Source organism: Arachis hypogaea, chromosome 19 (genome assembly GCF_003086295.3).
Source record: "Arachis hypogaea cultivar Tifrunner chromosome 19, arahy.Tifrunner.gnm2.J5K5, whole genome shotgun sequence".
Taxonomy (NCBI): Eukaryota; Viridiplantae; Streptophyta; class Magnoliopsida; order Fabales; family Fabaceae; genus Arachis; species Arachis hypogaea.
In genome coordinates this window covers 73,292,538-73,299,729 of record NC_092054.1, presented here as the reverse complement: position 1 = coordinate 73,299,729, position 7,192 = coordinate 73,292,538, and the positions used below count along the sequence as shown (strand labels likewise).

Genomic DNA, 7,192 nt, shown 5'->3' with positions numbered 1-7,192 from the left:
TTAAAATACGTAATTAAAAGTCTCTAGGAAGTAAGTTTTCAATCATGTAATAATTTTAGGAAGGAAATATAAATGCATGCTAATCATATGAATAAGTAGGTAAAGATCATGATAAAACCACACAATTAAACACATCGAAACCATAAAATAGTGGTTTATCAACCTCCCCACACTTAAATATTAGCATGTCCTCATGCTTAGTTGAAGGAGATAACATATATGAGTAGGAACATGTAAAACTCATGCAATGCAATGCAACCTATATATATGAATGCAATTATATGATTCTTGTCCACTTGATCAATAGTAAATAAGCTCTTCAAATAATTACAAATCAAATTCCACTAATTCAATTCTTATACAGTAAGAACAGATAAAAATGCAAGAAGGTAGCTCATGAAAGCAGGGAACATAGAATTTTAAGCATTGAACCCTCACTGATGATGTATGTACGCTCTAATCTCTCTAGTGTATAGGGCAATCACTCTATCCTTCTCTAATCATGCTCTCTAATTTTTGTTCTTCTCCTAACCAATCAACAACATTTAATATACCAATGCAAATATCATGAGGTCTTTTCAAGGTTGTAATGAGGCCAAGGTAATGGTAAGGATACATATGTGGCTAAGTAAGCTTATAAACTGAATCTTTAATTAACCCAAGCTTTAACATAACCTATATATATTCTATTTAAATTTAGAATTCATACCTAGCTATCCAGAATTTCCCTTTCACATTCCATACTCGTGTATCAACTTTTTATTTTAATTTTATCATACATGCATTGATCTTTGAATTCTTAACTTTAGCATTGGGGTAATTTTGTCCCCTTATTTATTTATTGAATATTTTTGGTTTTTTTTTACATAAACATAAAAATAAACATAGCTTATCAATGCACATAGATTTTTTTTTTAATTCTTATAGTTTCACATGAGTAGGTATCCAAATTCCCATTATATTATCATGACACATTCCCTTATTATCTTTTATTACCACAATTTTCCATACTTAATTAGCACACACAATTCTATCTTAAGTGGTACGCGGAATCGTGATTACACTTTAATTATGTAAAATTCATTGCTCTTTCTTTCCCTGGAAATGGCGCCAAAAACATGATGCCAGGACCATGGTTCACAACTCCGTGTAACTAACCAGCAAGTGCACTGGGTCGTCCAAGTAATACCTTACGTGAGTAAGGGTCGAATCCCACAGAGATTGTTGGTATGGAGCAAGCTATGGTCACCTTGCAAATCTCAGTCAGGCAGATATAAATTGATAATGGTGTTTTCGAATAATAATTAATAGAATAGGGATAGAGGTACTTATGTAAATCATTGGTAGGAATTTCAGATAAGCGAATGGAGATGCTTTTCGTTCCTCTGAACCTCTGCTTTCCTGCTATCTTCATCCAATCAGTTTTACTCCTTTCCATGGCTGGCTTTATGCAAGGGCATCACCATTGTCAGTGGCTACATCCCCTCCTCTCAGTGAAAAATATGCTCACATGCTCTGTCACAGCACGGCTAATCATCTGTCGGTTCTCGATCATGCTGGAATAGGATTCACCCTCCTTTTGCGTCTGTCACTAACGCCCAACAATCGCGAGTTTAAAGCTCGTCACAGTCATTCAATCATTGAATCCTACTCGGAATACCACAAACAAGGTTTAGACTTTCCGGATTCTCTTGAATGTCGCCATCATTCTAGCTTACGCCACGAAGATTCCGGTTAAGAGATCTAAGAGATATACATTCTAGCTTATTTCATGTAGAACGGAAGTGTTTGTCAGGCAGGTGTTCATAGGGGAGAATGGTGATGAGCGTCACACATAATCATCAACTTCATCACGTTCTTGGGTGCGAATGGATATCTTAGAAGCGAAATAAGATGAATTGAATAGAAAACAGAAGTACTTTGCATTAATCTTTGAGGAACAGCAGAGCTCCACACCTTAATCTATGGAGTGTAGAAACTCTACCATTGAAAATACATAAATGAAAGGTCCAGGCATGGCCGAATGGCCAGCCCCTCTGATCTAAGAACCAGGCGTCCAAAGATGATCAAAAGATTCAAAGATGGTTCAAAAGATGCCTAATACAATAGTAAAAGGTCCTATTTATAATAAACTAGCTACTAGGGTTTACATGAGTAAGTAATTGATGCATAAATCCACTTCCGGGGCCCACTTGGTGTGTGTTTAGGCTGAGCTTGAGTGTTGCACGTGTAGAGGTCTTTCTTGGAGTTGAACGCCAGCTTTTGTGCCAGTATGGGCGTTCAACTCTGGTTTTGGCTCCTTTTCTGGCGGTGGACGCCAGATTTGGGCAGAAAGCTGGCGTTGAACGCCAATTTACGTCGTCTATGTTTGGCCAAAGTATGGACTATTATATATTTCTGGAAAGCCCTGGATGTCTACTTTGAGTGCAGGGAGGTCAGAATCCAACAGCATCAATAGTCCTTCTTTAACCTCTGAATCTGATTTCTGCTCAAGTCCCTCAATTTCAGCTAGAAAATATCTGAAATCACAGAAAAACACACAAACTCATAGTAAAGTCCAGAAATGTGAATTTAACATAAAAACTAATAAAAACATCCCTAAAAGTAACTAGATCCTACTAAAAACATACTAAAAACAATGTCAAAAAGCGTATAAATTATCCGCTCATCACAACACCAAACTTAAATTGTTGCTTGTCCCGAAGCAACTGAAAATCAAATAGGATAAAAAGAAGAGAATATACTATAAATTCCAAACTATCAATGAAACATAGCCCCAATCAAATGAGCGGGACTTATAGCTTTTTGCCTCTTGAATAGTTTTGGCATCTCACTTTATCTATTGAGGTTCAGAATGATTAGCATCTATAGGAACTCAGAGTTCAGATAGTGTTATTGATTCTCCTAGTTCAGTATGATGATTCTTGAACACAGCTTCTTTATGAGTCTTGGCCGTGGCCCTAAGCACTTTGTTTTCCAGTATTACCACCAGATACATAAATGCCACAGACACATAATTCGGTGAACCTTTTCAGATTGTGACTCAGCTTTGCTAAAGTCCCCAATTAGAGGTGTCCAGGGTTCTTAAGCACACTCTTTTTTTGCTTTGGACCTTGAATTTAACCACTCAGTCTATAGTTTTCACTTGACACCTACACGCCACAACCACATGGTTAGGGACAGCTTGGTTTAGCCGCTTAGACCAGGATTTTATTCCTTTAGGCCCTCTTATCCACTGATGCTCAAAGCCTTGGGATCCTTTTTATTTGCCATTGCCTTTTGGTTTTAAGGGTTATTGGCTTTTTCTGCTTGCTTTTTCTTTTTCTTTCTAAAATTTTTTTTTCGCCTATATTTTTTTTTTCTGTAAGCTTTGTTCTTTGTTGCTTTTTCTTGCTTCAAGAACCATTTTTATGATTTTTCAGATTATCAAATAACATGTCTCTTAGTCATCATTCTTTCAAGAGCCAACATATTTAACATTCTTAAACAACAACTTCAAAAGACATATGCACTGTTCAAGCATACATTCAAAAAACAAGAAGCATTGTCACCACATCAATATAATTAAACTAAGTTCAAGGATAAATTCGAAACTCATGTACTTCTTGTTCTTTTGAATTAAAACATTTTTCATTTAAGAGAGGTGATGGATTCATAGGACATTTATAACTTTAAGACATAGTTACTAACTACTAATGATCATGTAATGAAGACACAAACACAGATAAGCACATAACATAGAAAACGAAAAATAGAAGAAACAAGAACAAGGAATGAATCCACCTTAGTGATGGTGGCATTTCCTTCTTGAGGAACCAATGATGTCCTTGAGCTCTTTTATGTCTCTTCCTTGTCTTTGTTGCTTGATTCCTAGTGATTTTTGGTATTTCTATCCTCAGTTGCTTCCAATAATTATGTGGAGGGAAGTGCATCCCCTGAGTTATCTCAGGGATCTCTTGATTTGCAGTCACATGTTCTACCACTGAGCTATAGATCCTTTACATAATTGTTTTACCACACCAAACTTAGAATGTTGCTCGCCCTCGAGCAAAAGAAGAAGGAATAGATGAAGAAGAAGATGTGGAAAAAAAACTAGGATTATGAGGAAGGAAGGTGGGGATCCTGTGGGGTCCACAGATCCTGAGGTGTCAAGGCATTTACATCCCTGCACCAATTTAGGCATGTAAAATGCCCTTGCACACAACTCTGGGCGTTCAGCGCCAGGTTGGTGCCCATTTTGGGCGTTCAACGCCCATCTACTAGCCATTTCTGGCGTTGAACGCCAGAACCATGCTTGTTCTGGGCGTTCAGCGCCAGGATGCTGCCCATTTTGGGCGTTCAGCACCAGAACCATGCTCTGTTCTGGCGTTGAACGCCAGGCAGATGCTCCTCCAGGGTGTGATTTTTTTTCTGCTGTTTTTGATTCCGTTTTCAATTTTTATATTTATTTTGTGACTCCACATGATCATGAACCTATAAAGACATATAACTAAGAAAAATATAGTTAGATAAATAAAGATTGGGTTGCCTCCCAACAAGCGCTTCTTTAATGTCAATAGCTTGACAGTGGGCTCTCATGGAGCCTCACAGATGTGCAGAGCTTTGTTGAAACTCTCCAACACCAAACTTAGAGTTTGGATATGGGAGTTCAACACCAAACTTAGAGTTTGGTTGTGGCCTCCCAACACCAAACTTAGAGTTTGACTGTGGGGGCTCTGGTTGACTTTGTAGTAAGAGAAGCTTTTCATGCTTCCTTTCCATGGGTGCAGAGAGAGATCCTTGAGTTTTAAACACAAGGTTGTCCTCATTCAATTGAAGGATTAATTCTCCTCTGTCCACATCAATCACAGCTCTTGCTGTGACTAGGAAAGGTCTTCCTAGGATGATGGATTCATCCTCTTCCTTTCCAGTATCCAGGACTATGAAATCAGCAGGGATGTAAAGGCCTTCAACCTTTACTAACACGTCCTCTACTTGTCCATAAGCCTGTTTTCTTGAATTGTCTGCCATCTCTAATGAGATTTTAGCAGCTTGCACCCCATAGATTCCCAGTTTCTCTATTACAGAGAAGGGCATGAGGTTTATCCCTGAACCAAGGTCACACAGAGCCTTAAAGATCATGGTGCCTATAGTACAAGGTATTATGAACTTTCTAGGATCCTGTCTCATCTGAGGCAATGTCAGTTGATCCAGATCACTTAGTTCATTGATGAACAAGGGAGGTTCAACTTCCCAAGCATCAATGCCAAATAATTTGGCATTCAGCTTCATGATTGCACCAAGAAACTTGGCAGTTTGCTCTTCAGTGACATCCTCATTCTCTTCAGAAGAGGAATACTCATCAGAGCTCATGAAGGGCATAAGGAGGTTCAATGGAATCTCTATGGTCTCTAGATGAGCCTCAGAGTCCTTTGGTTCCTCAGAGGGAAGCTCCTTATTGATCACTGGGCGTCCCAGGAGATCTTCTTCCTTGGGATTTGCGTCCTCCACTCCCCTTGTAGGTTCGGCCATGGTGCTTATGTCAATGGCCTTGCACTCTCCTTTTGGGTTCTCTTCTGTATTGCTTGGGAGAGTACTGGGAGGGATTTCAGTGATCCTTTTACTCAGCTGGCCCACTTGTGCTTCCAAATTTCTAATGGAAGACCTTGTTTCATTCATGAAGCTCACAGTGGCCTTGGATAGATCAGAGACTAGATTTGCTAAATTAGAAGCATTTTGTTCAGAGTTCTCTGTCTTGTGCTGAGTGGGTGATGGAAAAGGTTTATTATTGTTAAACTTGTTTCTTCCACCATTATTAAAGCCCTGTTGAGGCTTTTGATCCTTCCATGAGAAATTTGGATGATTTCTCCATGATGAGTTATAGGTGTTTCCATAAGGTTCACCTAAGTAATTCACCTCTGCTATTGCAGGGTTCTCATGATCATAAGCTTCTTCTTTATAAGAAGCCTCTTGAGTACTGTTGGATGCAGCTTGCATTCCATGTAGACTCTGAGAGATCATATTGACTTGCTGAGTCAATATTTTGTTCTGAGCCAATATGGCATTCAGAGTATCAACTTCAAGAACTCCCTTCTTCATAGGCGTCCCATTACTCACAGGATTCCTTTCAGAAGTGTACATGAACTGGTTATTAGCAACCATGTCAACGAGTTCTTGAGCTTCTGCAGGCGTTTTCTTTAGGTGAATGGATCCATCTGCAGAAGTGTCCAGTGACATCTTTGATAGCTCAGATAAACCATCATAGAATATATCCAGGATGGTCCATTCTGAAAGCATGTCAGAAGGACACTTTTTGGTCAACTGTTTGTATCTTTCCCAAGCTTCATAGAGGGATTCACCATCTTTCTGTCTGAAGGTTTGAACATCAGCTCTAAGCTTGCTCAGTTTTTGAGGAGGAAAGTACTTGGCTAAGAAAGCCATGACCAGCTTATCCCAAGCGTTCAGGCTGTCTTTGGGTTGAGAATCCAACCATAATCTAGCTCTATCTCTTACAGCAAAAGGGAAAAGCATGAGCCTGTAGACTTCAGGATCTACTCCATTAGTCTTAACAGTATCACATATCTGCAAGAATTCAGTTAAGAACTAAAAAGGATCTTCAGATGGAAGTCCATGAAACTTGCAGTTCTGCTGTATCAGAGAAACTAATTGAGGTTTCAGCTCAAAGTTGTTTGCTCCAATGGCAGGAATGGAGATGCTTCTTCCATGTAAATTGGAATTAGGTGCAGTAAAGTCACCAAGCATCTTCCTTACATTATTATTATTTTCGGCTGCCATCTCCTCTTCATGTTCGAAAATTTCTGAAAGGTTATCCTGGATTGTTGTATTTTAGCTTCTCTTAGTTTCCTTTTCAGAGTCCTTTCAGGTTCTGGATCTGCTTCCACAAGAATGTTCTTATCCTTGCTCCTGCTCATATGACAAAGAAGAGGGCACAGAAAAATAATAATAATAATAGAGATCCTTTATACCACAGTAAAGGGATCCTTGTGTGAGTAGAAGAAGAGGGGGAGACAAAGAGTGTAATATAATGGAAGAAACACAACTGTAAGGAGGGTTGAGATGTGAGATGAGATGTTAGTAGATGAATAAATAAATAGAATAAGATGAGAGAGAAGGAACTTTCGAAAATAATTTTTGAACAAGAGTTAGTGATTTTTGAAAATAGTTTTTGAAAAAGGTTAGTATTTTTTCGAAA

General features: G+C 38.7%; 1 non-coding gene across 1 annotated transcript; it reads left to right on the top strand.

The window, feature by feature from the left end:
* Window positions 1-6,270: 6,270 nt before the first annotated feature.
* On the top strand, window positions 6,271-6,378 carry LOC112780232 (small nucleolar RNA R71). Its single transcript, XR_003191084.1, has one exon. It is a non-coding gene; the product is annotated as a small nucleolar RNA R71 (small nucleolar RNA).
* The last annotated feature ends 814 nt before the right edge of the window (window positions 6,379-7,192 follow it).